This window comes from Tachypleus tridentatus, chromosome 12 (genome assembly GCF_004210375.1).
Source record: "Tachypleus tridentatus isolate NWPU-2018 chromosome 12, ASM421037v1, whole genome shotgun sequence".
NCBI classification, from domain to species: Eukaryota; Metazoa; Arthropoda; class Merostomata; order Xiphosura; family Limulidae; genus Tachypleus; species Tachypleus tridentatus.
This window is the reverse complement of record NC_134836.1, coordinates 75,158,149-75,176,529: the sequence shown is the minus strand read 5'-3', so window position 1 is coordinate 75,176,529 and position 18,381 is coordinate 75,158,149. Positions and strand designations below refer to the sequence as shown.

The window sequence follows — 18,381 nt, the reverse complement described above, 5'->3', positions numbered from 1 at the left end:
TTTAATTTTTTTCTAAGAGTGTAGTTTCGGTTTGTTTGTTGTTAAGCCTTAGGCCTTAGTAACACATTGTTTAGTTGTTTTCTGTGGTCTTCTCGCATTTAATGCTTGGTCACTGGAGGAAGGAGCTTATTACAAAACACTAATTACGTATATATTTCACGTGTAGTTTACACTGAGTTGTCTACTGTTATGGGTATCAAAACTTCAAATAGAGTACAGAACAACGGTTCGACCTTTTTAGGTTATCTTCAGGTCAACAAAGAAGTTTGCAATTAAAGTTTGAACACCCAAACCAACCGATTTTAGAAAACATTTTTACTTTAAGTTGTTTTCTTGTTATCATCAGTTGTCTACGTTTGTATAACTTGCCGTTGGTAACAACAGTCTTATCTCCTCTGAGTATCTTCGTAACCAGTTAACAATACAATACTTAAATAAGTACAATGGTATAGTATGGTACAAGTTCATTTCAATGTACAACACTTTTAAAAAGACAAGTGTTTAATTCACCTGATAATGCCAGGTAAACCTGGTGAAACATTGCGAACAAAATAAAAGTTTTACTATATACAACCGATAAAAACATGTGTAAATTTATTTGTTAAAGGTTCTTTCAAACATTTAATTGAATATCAGGTACTAAAGATGTTAATTTCTCTTATATTTTTTTTTAAATTGGAACATAGGTCTATTGTAAACATACTCGCCCTTTCAGCCGTGGAGTCGTTATAATGTGACGGTCAATCTCACTTTTCGTTGGATAAACAGTAACCCAAGAATTGGCGATGGGTGGCGTTGATTAACCGCCTTTCCTCTAATCTTACACTGTTAAATTAAGGATGGCTAGCGCAGATAACTCTCGTGCAGCTTTGCGCGACATTCAAACCAAACCGAGCCTACTGACGGTCCACTGTATTATGAATGGTTGGATAGCATTTTTTTTTTGTATATTCTTCTCTGTATGTTATTTTGACAAGCTTTACACCCAACACGCAACTGTCTTATGAAAGTGAACGTTCCCAGTTTCGAGTATTTTTTTTCGCAAAGAACATGTTTTACATCATGCAGATTAAGTTATAAAGAATATTTCTGAGAAGCACAGTTAAAAGCAAACAAGGAAATATTAAAAACTATTGATACAAGCACATATAACTTTACATATCCAATAAAACGACAATATAATGGGTGTAAAGCTTGTCAAAATAACATACAGAGAAGAATATACAAAAAAAATGCTATCCATCCATTCATAATACAGTGGACCGTCAGTAAGCTCGGTTTGGTTTGAATGTCGCGCAAAGCTGCACGAGAGTTATCTGCGCTAGCCATCCTTAATTTAACAGTGTAAGATTAGAGGAAAGGCGGTTAATCAACGCCACCCATCGCCAATTCTTGGGTTACTGTTTATCCAACGAAAAGTGAGATTGACCGTCACATTATAACGACTCCACGGCTGGCGTTGATTAACCGCCTTTCCTCTAATCTTACACTGTTAAATTAAGGATGGCTAGCGCAGATAACTCTCGTGCAGCTTTGCGCGACATTCAAACCAAACCGAGCCTACTGACGGTCCACTGTATTATGAATGGATGGATAGCATTTTTTTTTGTATATTCTTCTCTGTATGTTATTTTGACAAGCTTTACACCCATTATATTGTCGTTTTATTGGATATGTAAAGTTATATGTGCTTGTATCAATAGTTTTTAATATTTCCTTGTTTGCTTTTAACTGTGCTTCTCAGAAATATTCTTTATAACTTAATCTGCATGATGTAAAACATGTTCTTTGCGAAAAAAAATACTCGAAACTGGGAACGTTCACTTTCATAAGACAGTTGCGTAGCCTGGGAGGACTTATGAGTACTACGAAGGTGTTAGGTTTATTTATTACTTTTATATATTTTTTACCCCAGGCGTGGATAAAAGATATTTGAGTCTCTTTCCGATACACTGTAGTGGTCAGTTTTTAATGACTATGTGAACTAGAATATCGAACATTGTCGTTGACTTCAAAGATTGAACAAAACTGTTTATTTATTATCTCTCTCTCTCATCATTGTTATTTTTACATTTTTCTAACCGCACGTAGTGATCACACTGAACAAAAACTAAATAGTTTGTATCTATAACTACCGTAGACTACACTTAACACTAGATTAGTGGGCACAAGCCTTGATTACAGATTTACTCTTCCTTCATTAGTTGAAAATTAAATCCTAAATTATTCTCAGCAATTAAAGTGGGCTGAAGCCAACGACAGTCACAGCCACAATAAGCGGTCAAAAACGAACACGTTTCGAACAAAGGATATCAAAAACACAAGACACACTTTGAAAAACAAGCGAAACGACACCAGCATACAAGCAAGAATTATTTATGATTTGCAAATTAAAGCAAAAGCTCCAAATACTCTAACATTAAATAAACTCAACTACCATCTTTCTACACGCACACACACACACACACACACACACACGTATATATATATATATATATATATATATGCCCCCCAGTGGATCAGCGGTATGTCTACGGGCTTACAACGCTAAAATTCGGGTTTCGATACCCGTGGTGGGCAGAGCACAGATAGCCCATTGTGTAGCTTTGTGTTTACTTCAAAACAACAACAGTATATATATTTCATCCATTAAATGCTATAGTATTATATGTCAATTTGTTATTGACATACTGTATTTCTTAGCGCGTACATCTATAATAAAATGTTGAATATCCATATTACTATCTCACCAGAGACGAATAGTCAACTACACAACTTTGAGAACTGGGCTACAATCATTCATGCAATTATTGAATATATTTGTACATAGCTGATAGACAGACAGATTAAAGAAATGATTCTCTACAAAACAAATGCTTACCACACCTGCACAATGTAATCTCTATGAAAGAAGTAACAAGAATTAGCAAGTTTCGAAACAAGTAGGAGGTTTTTGTCTGCTACTGACTCATCATGTGTAAAAAAAAAAGTCGAACGGGGGTGTTCACACAGGCATGGCTATTGTTTCGTTTCGTTTCGTTTCGTTTCTTTTAACATGTAACGTACTTGGATGTCGACAGTGGGAATTTTTCCTGCATTTTAAATCAACTTATCTGTCTCCTTTTAATTAAAGAATGAAACAACAACAAAACTTACGGTTTATTACCGACATTGAAACGGGTTTGTCCCAAGTTTCAACACTACTAACTGAAGGAAGAACTTGAAAGAAATGTTGTCGCGATAAGGATATAAGGCACAAAGTATATAAGAATGGTTAAATAACAGCTGTTAGGGTAGTGATATATCAGACACAAGGTATAAAGGATCGTTAACTAACAGCTGTTAGGGTAGTGATATATCAGACACAAAGTATAAAGGATTGTTAAATAACAGCTGTTAGGTGTAGTGATATATCAGACACAAAGTATAAAGGATTGTTAAATAACAGCTGTTACGGGTAGTGATATATCAGACACAAGGTATAAAGTATGGTTAAATAACAACAAATTAGGGTAGTGATATATCAGACACAAGGTATAAAGTATGGTTAAATAACAACAAATTAGGGTAGTGATATATCAGACACAAGGTATAAAGGATGGTTAAATAACAGCTGTTAGGGTAGTGATATATCAGACACAAGGTATAAAGGACCGTTAAATAACAGCTGTTAGGGTAGTGATATATCAAACACAAAGTATAAAGGATTGTTAAATAACAGCTGTTAGGGTAGTGATATATCAAACACAAAGTATATAAGAATGGTTAAATAACAGCTGTTAGTGTAGTGATATATCAGACACAAGTTATAAAGGATGGTTAAATAACAGCTGTTAGGGTAGTGATATATCAGACACAAGTTATAAAGGATGGTTAAATAACAGCTGTTAGGGTAGTGATATATCAGATACAAGGTATAAAGGATCGTTAAATAACAGCTGTTAGGGTAGTGATATATCAGACACAAGGTATAAAGGATAATTAAATAACAGCTGTCAGGGTAGTGATATATCAGACACAAGGTATAAAGGACCGTTAAATAACAGCTGTTAGGGTAGTGATATATCAAACACAAAGTGTATAAGAATGGTTAAATAACAGCTATTAGGGTAGTGATATATCAAACACAAAGTATATAAGAATGGTTAAATAACAGCTGTTAGGATAGTGATATATCAGACACAAGGTATAAAGGATGGTTAAATAACAGCTGTTAGGGTAGTGATATATCAGACACAAGGTATAAAGGACCGTTAAATAACAGCTGTTAGGGTAGTGATATATCAAACACAAAGTATAAAGGATTGTTAAATAACAGCTGTTAGGGTAGTGATATATCAAACACAAAGTGTATAAGAATGGTTAAATAACAGCTGTTAGGGTAGTGATATATCAGACACAAAGTATATAAGAATGGTTAAATAACAGCTGTTAGGGTAGTGATATATCAGACACAAGGTATAAAGGATGGTTAAATAACAGCTGTTAGGGTAGTGATATATCAGATACAAGGTATAAAGGATCGTTAAATAACAGCTGTTAGGGTAGTGATATATCAGACACAAAGTATAAAGGATGGTTAAATAACAGCTGTTAGGGTAGTGATATATCAGATACAAGGTATAAAGGATCGTTAAATAACAGCTGTTAGGGTAGTGATATATCAGACACAAGGTATAAAGGATCGTTAAATAACAGCTGTTAGGGTAGTGATATATCAGATACAAGGTATAAAGGATCGTTAAATAACAGCTGTTAGGGTAGTGATATATCAGACACAAAGTATATAAGGATTGTTAAATAGCAGCTGTTAGATGAAACTTTGTAGAATGGACGGCAACTGCCTGTTGTGAAGACACAAGTGTAGAGGACGACGTTTCGAAAGTCTTCCGCCTTTTGTTTTCAGGTCAGTGGAAGACTTTCGAATCGTCGTCCTCTACACTTGTGTCTCCACAACAGGCAGTTGCCGTCCATTCTACAAAGTTTCATCATAAATACTCTGCCTGAACAATCTATCAAAGAATAGCTGTTAGAGTAATGATATATAGACACAAGATATATAAGGATGGTTAAATAACAGCTGTTAGGGTAATGATATATAGACACAAGATATATAAGGATGGTTAAATAACAGCTGTTAGGGTAATGATATATAGACACAAGATATATAAGGATGGTTAAATAACAGCTGTTAGGGTAATGATATATAGACACAAGATATATAAGAATGGTTAAATAACAGTTGTAAGGGAATGATATATCAGACACAAGATATATGGGATGGTTAAATAACAGCTTTTAGAGTAGTGATATGTCAGAAACAAGGTATATAAGGATGCTTAAATGACACCTGTTAGGGTAATGATATGTCAGACACGAGGTATATAAGGATTGTTAAATAACAGCTGTTAGGGTAGTGATACATCAGGCACAACATATGTAGGATGATAAAATAACAGATATTAGAGTAATGATATATCAGACAAACGATATATAAGATGGTTAAGTAAGAGCTATTACGGTAATAAGATATCCGTATTTACGGATGGTTAAATAACAGCTGTTAGGGTAATGATATATCAGACTCAATATATACAAAAGTGGTTAAATAAAAGACATTACGATAGGACGTGTTACACGTATTAACACTTATCAGAACATCAGATAAGTTAAATAACTTCATGCGGTTGTCAGTGTTCTTTAATAACGTTCAATGTTTTCCGTTTTAAACCTTCTTAATTAACAAATACAGTAGTTTTAATTTTTTTGTTTTATACTATTATAGTGATGGAAAACTTGAATTTATTACCGTGTTTCTCCGATAATAAGACCTACCCATAAAATAAGACCTAGTATGATTTTTGGGGATAGTTTTAATATAAGCCCTACCCTTAAAATAAGCCCTAGTTAAGAGTGACAGGAAGAGGAAAGAAATAAAAAAAAATTAATTTATTAATTAGTTTAATAGTTAGTTAATTAGTTTGTTTAAGTATTAATCAGTTAGTTTAATAGTTTAATAAAAGTTTATTTTAAATGGTTAGTTTAATAGTTTTACTTTGTAACTTCATTTTTTTAATATATCAAAATAAGACATCCCCCGAAAATAAGCCCTAGTGTCATATTTTGGAGTGAAAATTAATATAAGCCCTGTCTTATTTTCGGAGAAACACGGTATATTCTGAGTAAAGTCCGAGATGATAATGTGCAAATTGAAAATTACGTTTTTCTTATTATATTAAATATTGGTTTGTATAAATCATTAATTTCCCATAACTGTTTCTCCGAACTGTTTTAAACGCCGATTACCTGTTACACTATCGTAATACAAGGGTCTGTACTATAGAATTTGTAAACTTAATGTTTTGATGAACGAAATATGAATCATTTACTTTAACTAGGCCTAAAATGTTAGGAACACTCACCTTTAACGAGTTTGACATTTAGTCCTATCGTGAGTTGCAACATTATTGTGGAATATTATCAGTTTGCACTGAATATTACACCACAGTGTAAGCTTCACTTATTTCAACTCAGAAAAGTGCACGACTGTACGTCTTGCACACTTTCATCAAGATCTATTAACTCAATCTTCTTTAGTAGTTTGACACCCACCCATTTCCAACAACACAACGGAATGTTTGTGAACTTATAATGCTAGAAATTGGGTTTCAATACCCGTGGTGGGCACAGCAAAGATAATCCATTGTGCTAAAATGCAAACAAACAAGTTTGCTCCACGAGAGCTATCTGCACTTTCCGTCCCTAATTTAGCAGTGTAAGACAACAGGGAAGGCAACTAGTCACTACCACTCACCCCAACTCTTGGACTACTATTTTATCAAGGAATAGTGGGATTGACTGTGACATTACGACGTTCCTACGACTGTAAGAGCGAGCATACTTGGTGTGACAGGAATTCGAACACGCGACCCTCACACTTCGAGTCGAGCTCCCTAACCACCTGGCCATGCCGGGCTAACAAACAAACAAATCAACGACTTAACAACAACATATTGTACCATATCCCAGCGAAAATATTTTAACTTAAACTATATAATTTACTACTGTAAAACAAACTACCATATTCAATGCCGAGGAGGCTTTTCGTCTAATACCAAGGCTCATTTAGGCAGGCTGAAACGGTATTGATTTACGTTCTATATTATCAGTTGCACGAACAGCATCTACAATGGTGTGAACTAGAGTAAAGCAAGTGCAAGTAATATCAACTTTATTTCAGTCATTTTCCAATAAGAACTACGGTTTAAAACACAGTTTCATGTATTTATTATTATTATTTTATATTTTAATTAACTTTACCATCACTCAGGAAACTCGTGAACCAGCAAGATAGTAATGTTACTTTGTTACATTTCACTAAAGTGGGTTACTTGATAACAATATCATATTTTACTGTTGTGCCTGACGAGAAAACAATACTAGATTTTAGTGCGGTATGTTACTAAACAACAATACGAGACTTTACCGCAGTGTGTTACTAAACAACAATAGTAGGCTTTACTGTGGTGCATCACTAGACAACAAAACAAGACTTTACTGCGGTGTGTTACTAAACAACAATACAAGATTTTAATGTAATATTTAACTGGATAACAATACAAGATTTTAATGCGGTATGTAACTGGACAACAAGACAAGGCTTTACCGTGGTGCGTCACTAAACAACAATAAAAGGTTTTACAATGGTGCGTTCCAAGACAACAATACAAGATTTTAACCCTATATGTTACTAGACAACAATACGAGGGTTTACTGTGGTGCGTTACTAGACAACAATACGAGGGTTTACCGTGGTGCGTTACTAAACAACAATACGAGGGTTTACCGTGGTGCGTTACTAGACAACAATACGAGGGTTTACCGTGGTGCGTTACTAGACAACAATACAAGATTTTCACACGATATGTTACCAGATAACAACACACGATTTCACGGCGATGTGTTACTAAACAACAATATAAGATTATGACGCTATATATTACTAGACAACAATACAAGGCTTTATCGTGGTGCGTTACAAGACAACAATACATGATTTTACAAACTGAAAATACTTCGAAAAAAGAAAGTGCAATGCCAACTGAAATATTTCTTTGCTATCGATTGCTTTGTTTACTCCGGATATTCACGGAAATCTAATCACACTTGATTTTGAACAGATAGTTTTTGAAGAGAAACGCCCATATTTAACCTTATATTGACAATACTCATTGTTTTAAAATCGAAAATTTACATATGAATGTACTGCACAAAATACGCTAGCCTTACATTGTAACGTGATTCTGTCAATGCAGTTGACAAAACTTTGCATATGAAACACTGACATCTTGTGGAACTACTTACCCCGGTTAAATCGCAGACATTTTTGTCTATCTTTTAACGAATCAACAACCTACAGTAAAATTTAGTTCAATAAATAGATACTGAGCATGAAAAACTCACGAGGAAATTATACTCACCTCTGTTGAAAATTCAGGGTCACCATCCACATCTCGAGACAATAAAACAAACGGATGAACCTAATTTAGTGGACAAGCGTGTTAGTCTGTTGAATAAGATGGTCACGTGATACTGAGTCATGCCAGTAATTGTCACTCACGTACAAATTTGCTGGATTTATAGATTCATTTCTGTTTGTAAAAGTTTGTACAACAAACTCGATAAAATACATAATAAGTTTAAAATAGTTAGTATATCCGAGACAACAATGGCCCATTTAAACTCAAATACAAGAAGCAAAATATAAGCAGTGTGTTTGACCCAAAAAAACATAAGATGACCAGGTTGTTCTGAAAACCAGCACGTTAGGTACAGTTACAGTGTTGTTCATTAGTCCAACTAAAACACACCACGAGGAGGGAAAATTCTTTGTGTTATTGTGTTGTACAACAAACCTGTTTGTGAAGCCAACAAGTTTCAACTTGGAAAAAACAATAAAACAAAAGACAACACAGTTCCCTTTTTTTCAGGTATAACTCGTCAATTGTTTCTGGTTGGTTTTAAACAGTCTCTTAGATACAAAAGTAGGCTACAGCCAGGAAGACTTCTACTGTTCTAATTGCCCAGCCACTAGAAATTTTCTCGTTTGTGTTTCTTACTCTAGTTGCGGTACACAAGTTCGAGGCCGTTTGCATACAAGGTCCTCACGTAACTGTCTCGTCTCGTTAGCTGGAAACGAGTTTTGAAGTTTAAACATTTAAGTAGTCCAAATATGAAAACCGAGTCATTCATAGTAAATAGTGTAATACGGCTTGATTCCACTTGTAACGGCGTAATGTTATGTTCATGTTCCAGACTGAAATTAACTCACGATCACACAATAATACACAGTGGGTTTGAGTTTGGCAAATATTCAATGCATTCGAATTATTATTATCCGTGGGCTTTTATCATCAAATTGATAGTATGATTTAGTAGCTGTAAACCAAACTGTTAAACATTTTATTACTATCCTCGAGTAATTTCCGACATTAATAATTTACTGTGAACGTTTATCAAAATATAGTTCTGCTATAATCTTGTGAACGCTGTTTAATGTTTATATAAATATAATATTTATAATACAATGGATTTTTTCTTCAGAAAAAATCTTATTAGAAACATAGTTTTTCATTACGAACCAATTAAATTTGTAATCAAATTAAAACTGGTCCACGTGTATCGTAAAGGAAACATCTGTGGCTGTCATTTAATTACCCGCTTCTTTCGTTTAAGCCCCCCGCTAGTACAGCGGTATGTCTACGGATTTACAACGCTAAAATCAGGGGTTCTATTCCCCTCGGTGGGCTCAGCAGATAGCCCAATGTGGCTTTGCTATAAGAAAACACACACACTTTCGTTTAATGTGTGCGTTAAAAACTTAGATTTCGGAAACCACAGTACCGACAATCACCAATCATAACCGTGTAATAATTTTTATAACTAGACAGTATTTTTATAGCTGAGTAATAAGTAAAACAACTGAAATTTCTAAAAAAAATTATGTTTTTGATTTAACCAATATGCTCTCCAGTGACACAGCGGTAGTCTGCGGATTTACACGACTAGAAACAAAGCACAGATATAGCCCATGCGTAGCTTTGTGTTAAAATTCAAACAAACAAATTAACCAATAACAAAGTAATAAGTTTAAGATTTAACCAATAAAAATTACAAAAAGTGAGTAAGTTTCAAATATAAAATAATCAAACACAAACTTAAAAAAAAAGATTTATATTTCTTCAGAGAAAATCTCACGAGTCTTGTAACAGAAAAACAAGGCATTTTCACTGATAACTGTTTGCACAGAAACATCTCGATAAAATCTACTCCGTGATGTATTGTTTTTAAATTTCGTGCAAAGCTACACGAGGGCTATCTGCGCTAGCCGTCCCTAATTTAGCAGTGTGAAACAAGAGGGAAGGTAGCTAGTCATCACCACCCACCGCCAACTCTTAAGCTACTCTTTTATCAACGAATAGTGGGATTGATCGTACCATTATAACGCTCTCACGGCTGAAAGGGCGAGCATGTTTGGTGCGGCCGAGATTCGAAGTCGCGATCCTCAGATTACGAGTGGAACGCCTTAACCCACCTGGCTATGCTGGGCCCTCCGTGATGTAATGTTATGATGATAGCTCGTTTTTAAAACTAAAACCTCAATAAAATCATTTTCTCGTGGATGGTGAATATTATTTAAAGTCAGATATAAATACGTTATTACAGAACTGTCAAACAATTCCAGAAAACACCGCAGGCCTAATAGCCTTCCGCAGGAACTAGCAATTATACCTGACTGGAGGGCGGGTATTTCTACTAGTTACATTAATACTGTGTGGTTTTCATTACACACACTAATCTCTCAGAACACTGTGGCTATAAACTTACACATTTATAAAGCTAGGTATAATGACTTATTATTTTGCATTCGCTATTAACCATCAATCAACCTAAAACAAGCTAAACGTAAGCTATTATTCAATATTCAGCTATTCTATAGCAGTGGTTCCCAACCTTTCTAACCAAAGTACCTCGTAAAGTGACACTTGTCCATTCGATTGCACCATCTTTGTTGTAGGCCTAACAATACTGGTATTTTCACACGTTTCTTCATTCACATAAACAAACATACTTGTCATTATGTAATTACTTTATCATTACGTTTTATTTAAATTAAGAACCATTCTGCCAGTAAGTTAAATTTTCATTTAAAAAAAAAAGGATGCAATCAAAATGAGGACAAGTTGCAAAAAAAAAAAAAAGGCATTTCGAATCACGAGAAGCTAGTACTGGTGAATGAACTCTTCACTGAATGACAATGTTTTCAATTTAGCTACTCCCTGTTAACCACAGCTACTGATTAATTATTAATTAGTTTTATTTAAATTTATACATACATACATATATAATATTTTTAGAGAAAATTTACAATAACTTGTATTTTTGTGGAATTTCTATAAAATATCTCGAAATAATGATACCTGGATTGTGATATCTCCTATAAAGCGCAGCACAATCACCAACTTACACATCACCATATCTTGCAAGCCTAAAGACACTTTGATTTTTTACGGTAGTGCATAAAGGAGAGTTGTTCATACAGAAATTTAGTCAATTTTTCTTGCGCTGTTCAAGCAGTAACATACTTAAGTTTTGAACTGCCGACAACTGTCTTGTTACGCAGTCATGGTATTAAGGTTATCGGCCTTCAGGTCCAATGATGATAAAGGCTGTAGGTTTACATGCTGGCCCAACTTCAAGGTAAATATAGGTCACCTACATTACCGAGAACTGGGTTCTTCACGTGGTTATGGTAAACACGCAAAAAACGACACAGCTCACAAATTCAAAGTCAGCCACAGATTAAGGGAGTGAAATAAATACATGCATTGTCTAAGTTTTTCACACTATACATAATACAAGCAGGGATGAAACAAACCTAGTTACATAATAAACCATTTATAGTCAAACCTTTGGCTCTTGAGAAGTTGAGCACTTAAAATTAATAATCACCTTATCCACTACAGTTTGTACTACAAACTAGCACCACTACTAAGCAAGCCTCTTAGTCCTACTTTAGTTACGAAATGATTAAATTAGGGCAATGAACCAGCTCACGAAACAAACGGTAATGAATGGTACTGATAAAAATCAAACAAATAAAGCGTTGTATTCGATAATCAGACACAAAATTCAACACAAATTAAATGCTATTTAACCTTTGAAATACGTTTCGAACTAACTACTTTCTTTTGGTAAATATGCCTAACACTAACAGTTCAATGATTTAAGAATACTTTGAACGACCTCTTGTGTCTAAAAATAAAAAAAAATACAACTGAAAATTAATGCAACTACAATATGAAAGTAAATATAAACGTAACTGAAAATTAAATTTTATACAGTAGAGGCCTTAAAATGATCACATTTCGTCAAACCTTTAGCCCTTACTATTCACCTGATAATGAATGGTAAGCTGGCCCAGTCTTTCCCATGCAGGTGAATGGTTGACCCAGGAGCTAATGAGATCAGAATCAGGGTGAATGGCAGGTTGAATGAGTATTATCAATTAAACAAAAAATTAAAGAGCCAAAAAATCATTAGTTATTATTATTTATTCTAGTTGTAGTTCGATAAATACGTTTATTTTTGTTTAATTTATGATGCATTCTTTCTAATTGTGATGTATACTTTAGTCATAATAAAGAGTTTTGCATTGTAAATTTTCTACTTTTTTTGTCTTTTTTCCAAACTGGAATGAGTGAGCGTCGTGAAAAACTTATAGGGTTGAATGACATTGAAAATGGTTGAAAAGCACTGGGATAGCCTAAAGATCACTAGCACGTATTAATTATTATTATTTCACAACTTAATACCACATCTGTTATGACTAGAATTTATGAATAGTTTTCTTCAAAGCTATTAACACTGCTATAAATATGCACAATTCACATTGGTCATATTTTTAGATATTTGTCATATTTGTCGATAATTTAGACAACGGTCCAGTATTTCAAGTTGTGTATGATAACTTCCAGTTTATATTAAAAATTCAAACCAATAAGCAGGATATATTAATAATAAAAATAAATATTATTCACACTTTCTTTGCTCCTGAATAAGTATGATACGAAGATAAATCCCTGCTGTCCTGAAAGAGTACAAAATTTTCAAACATTATTTTTTAGTTTAGTTAAATAGTATTAGTCATTATCTGCCCCCTGCCCTAGTGACACAGCGGTATTTCTACCGGGTTTCGATACCCGTGTTGGAAAGACCCCAAATAGCTATTTATGTAGCTTTGCGCTCAACTCCAAACAATTCCCTGTCCAATAATTAACGATTTTTTTATATATAGGACAGAAGACAAAAGGTTGTATTTTGAGTGATGTTAACAATTTGGGAGAAAGAGAGATATTTAAATACAGAATCTTCATGTTTATTTTTATGTTTTAAAAATCATCCATAAATAAAAATATTAACAACTGAATCAACTTCCTTTAAAATATGATTCCAACACACACGGAAACACATAAGTAACTACTGATCTTCATTGGATATTTAATAACACTAATATTCATTATATCATTATATCAGACGGATAATAAGTTTTATGGCTTTTTTTGTTACAATGCTAAGTAATAGTTGTCTTGCTAACCACAAAATTTATTTGTTATGATACAGTATTAGTCCCCTGTTGTGGTTGATGTGAAATAAATTGTGATTTTAAGTATATACTAGTTGCTACTTCATACTGTTGTGCATGTTTAAAATTAAATAGCATATACGATTACTGTATATGCAAAAATATTCTTATATCTTCAAAACTATATGATTATTGAAATACTTAAAACCTGAAGCTGTAAACAATACCTTCAACTAAATAAACGGGCAAAACACCCACCTGGTGTCAAGTAACGGAACACTATCTAACTGCTACAAATACCAATCATTAAACTAATTAATAAAATTTGGTCAAGTTTTTCAACTTACCAAGAATATTTTCTGTCTGTTTAAGCAAGAAACTAATTATGGTAGCTTCTGTTGAGTATGTCGTACATTATTAAATAGTTCACACAACATTCTCACAGTTTAACCACCATTGTCACGTTTTGATAACCACAGCTACTTGCCAGCTCAACCAGGTGGTCCCCGACACTAAAGCCTATTATTGTCTGTTACCACTAGGGCACGCGGTCGCGCACTTGATAAAGTCGATAGACGTAGTGGTGTCAAGAGCAAACTTACTATACCAAATAATTTTCGCTTATCTAAAGCTGGAAATTAGCGTTCACAATTTCTTGTGTACAACTGAAATACCAAGTTTCATTTCTTTTAAACGAGTATTTCGAAGAATGATTAGGGTTACCTGTTTTTTGGGGACAACAGGAGATAACAGTACAGAAATACTCTCACGTACTTCTCTTCGAACGAATACGTGTTCCTCGCGTCGGGTGCTGAACAGAAAATACCGTCACCACAATTTATTTAGTAGTTGGACCAGCTGAACCTTATTTTTTTTTCCACATAAACAAGTGCTTCCATCTAGTGGCATATAAGTGTTATTATTATTGATGTTTCCAATTAATACATTCTGGTGCTTCTGGATATATACCATCACACGTGAAAGTTGAGAGACATGTTTGTTTATTCAGCGACTATAAATATTTATTTTTTTAAGCACCTTATGAAAAGTGTCTCATAAGTTTCTGACGTTCTGCCGAATTATATATTTATATCCTACAATTTATTCATTATTAAATACTTCGTGTGATGTGAAACATTTTTAACTCGATGTTTTGTAAGATATAAAAGTTATGACACGAATGCTATCGTTCACCTTTACAATAAAACAGATGTCTTTCAACTTTTGTAAGAGGTATTTGTATTTGTTATTAAACCTGATGTAATACAGTTTTTGTTTTTTTAATATTCACGATAAAATTTATCCAGCATAATACTAAACACTAAGCTCTCTCTTAACGGATGTTCTTTACGACAGAAATACTGATTTCGTCAATAACGCCTCAAAGTTCTATTCATTTATTTTTATTTCATGGCGTATCAAAAATAAGCCGTGGTAACGCTGAATGTTGGCTTCAGTGATTACACTCACGCGACATTAATTCAAAATACGAAAAACTCTCTACTGTTAGTAACTGTTATAACATGGTGACAAATGAGAGGTGAAAACATGAATCAAAATCTGGCATGCGAAATATTTTAAACGTTCATGTATACAATGCATAATTAACGATGAAACAAACACAGCCAATGGAAACCTAACCTTTTAATAAATAATTTGAAGGAAACTTAATCAAGCATAAATTTATTCATAAGTTAGCCCTACTACTGGTAGGTCAAAGTGTATATTAGAAGAAAAATGTAGGTCAAGCCACCAAGAACTTAACAATATATATATATACTATTCTTGATGACAAGAAACCCACTTGAAATAGAAATCTCAGAACAGCTTGTATGAGTATTAAAACTTATACTAACAGAGCAGAGAACAACGTTTCGACCTTCCTAGATCATCTTCAGATTAACAAAAGGAAGGTCGAAACGTTCGTTTTCTGTTCTATTAGAAAAGTGTTAAAACCCGTATCAGCCATTCTGAGATACATACATATACTATTGTTGATATACCATTTCGGGCAATTCATTTCTTTAGATATACCAAGTGTACATTCGGCTTCCACATGTCCTATTCAGATTTATGTAGCATCCCATTGCATGCAAAAATATTTCTTTCGATATATCAAGAAAAACTAAAGTAAATTCAGCAAAACTGTGGCACGTCCCTGACACAAGATATAAACTTACATATTCAAGTTGGATACTTTCTCACTGATAAACAAGACGTGTGCAACATTTAAACTTCAAAATTAGATATTATACTATGAGACAGGTGACTCTCGCATAAAATTTAAAATCCTGTGCTATTACAATTTACAGCTTTTACAGTAAGTGACATGATTTTTAGAACAAGTAGAACGTTTCGATCAATGATGCGATCATTACCAAGTACACAAGTGTTTAGAGTAACGAATGTTTTAGTGTTTAAATTAACATTCAAAATCCAACAATGTATTTATATCTGCTAGACATGCGCAAAAGTTTTTACAAGTAATGACCTTTGTAGGAAAGAAGTTTGTTTGGAATTTCGCGCAAAGCTACTCGAGGGCTATCTGTGCTAGTCGTCCCTAATTTAGCAGTGTAAAACTAGAGGGAAGGCAGCTATTCATCACCACCCACCGTCAACTCTTGGGCTACTATTTTTACCAACGAATAGTGGGATTCACCGTCACATTATAACGCCCCCACGGCTGAAAGGGCGAGCATGTTTGGTGCGACCGGGCTTGGAACCCGCGACCCTCGGATTACGAGTCGAACGCCTTAACACGCTTGGCCATGCCGGGCCAGGAAAGAAGTTCGAAGCTGGTCGTAAACTGAAAATGCTGAAACTGGTTCATTTTTAATGACAAACAAGATGTCGATATTTGAAGAAATTATTATACAAATAAAACAAGAAGTTTGGATTTGTTTGTGATATAGAACTGTTACATCTTTTACAGCGTAGACTTTCATTTAGTCTAAATTCATTGTTTTTCTTTTTTTCTCCTTGCTAGTTTTTGCACCCGTGCTTTTTGTAAAGTAACTAAAATTCAGTTTCACTTCTCTGTGTTGTTAATACTAATGGTTTGTTTAGCTGAGGTTCGTATTTATTTTATTTCATTTAATCCATTCGTAAAAACGATCTGTATGTTTCATTCCCGTAATTTTTAGGTTAACAATTCCAAATTGAATTTTGTTTGTTGTCAAGCGTACAGTTATACAATTGACTACCTGTGCTGTGCCCACTACAGGTATCAAAACTTGATTTTTAACGTTATAAGTAACCAGACTTACTGCTGAGTCGCTGGTTGTCTACATCTTACAACCTGTCTTGTTTTTCCTTTTTTCTAATCTACTCTAAATTTAAACATATTTTAACTAAGTCATTTATATACAGACTTTATAAGGTTATACGACTCATTTTTACGAGGTAGATGGAACATCAGAGTACAATGTTCTCTGAAGGATTCGCTTCTCTGTTTCTATTTTGACTTTTCTAATTTTCTTCCACCGGTTAGTTCGTTTCGCTTGGATGGTTAAAATTCCAGCACGATGAAACACAGAGCAGAATCGTGGACGATGTGGAAGAAGAGGTTCTCAAATGGTCAGCAGCTGTTTAATGCGGGATAAAAGAAATAACATCGCTAGTATGTTATACTGTTGAGCATAGCTCTGGAGAGACTGTTCAGTCACACAGCCCAGAAAGATTGTTCATTTCAGGCACACGGCCCATAAAGATTGTTCAACACAGTCACACGGCCCAAAAGTTGTTCAGGTCAGTCATAGAGTCCAGAAATATTATTCAGTTCAGTCAAACAGTCCAAAACTTTTGTTCAACTGAGATACACAGTTTAAAGAGATTAATCTCGTCAGACACAAAGCTCAGAAAGATGGCTCGGCTCAGTCACAAGACCCAAAAATTGTTCAGAACACCCAAACAGTCCATAGAGACTGTATGATGTCAGTTACCGGTTTGTCAGATGTCATTTTCAATAGTCCTACACTCCACCTCCTATGTAGATGGAGTGATGTATCTCATTAGGTCACACAATCCTGACAACTAGACATACTATTTAATAGACAGAGCAGGAGCCGTCTGTTCAAGTTTCAACATTCGCAAACTCTTTTCATTTGACCAACAACAGTCACGGAGTCTCACACTTCACGGTGAACTGCAGATACTTAACTGGACGTTTGGTCAACAAATGTGGGACAGATGGCAGGGCGATTAACATGTAACCCCAATTTTAAGTTGATAGACTATGAAGGAAACCAAACTAGTTAAAAGCGCTCCCCCTCCCCGCCAAAATTTTTTTTTCTGACCAAATAGTGGTATTTAACTGCCACTCTTATAGCGTACCCGTGGCAATGGAGCGCGAACCATGAACCTTCTTATTCATATTCTAACCCATTAATATGGAAGAAGCGCTGTTTGACTGTAATATTTATTTATCTTTGCATCTTTCTTGCAGCCGTGTTTTTATTATTATTTTTAATTTTATTTTGTTACAGCTTTCTGATGATCTTATCAAAACCTCATGGAATCTTTCCGTGACTTCGGTCACGTTATTCGTATTTGACGATTCTCTGTTATATCTATACATTTTGGGAAACGTATTTCTCTTAACCATCTTATGTACTGTATAAAGTTATCAAACTTACTTTCGTCTTAAAAACAAAAAAAACCAACAAAAACCAGCGCTCATGAATTCAAATTTAGTTTTGGTTTATAGCAAGTATAGCTGCTTTAAACGCGGCAGAAAC

The 18,381-nt window shown here is 34.3% G+C and overlaps 1 protein-coding gene across 1 annotated transcript in view; it reads right to left on the bottom strand.

The window, feature by feature from the left end:
* LOC143233651 (ecdysone receptor-like) overlaps positions 1–14,468 on the bottom strand; it is a 103,434-nt gene extending 88,966 nt beyond the window's left edge. The window contains exon 1 of the mRNA XM_076470108.1: positions 13,993–14,468. The gene's annotated coding sequence lies outside the window, so the exon portion shown is untranslated. The remainder of the gene's footprint in view (positions 1–13,992) is intronic.
* Between the last annotated feature and the right edge of the window lie 3,913 nt (positions 14,469–18,381).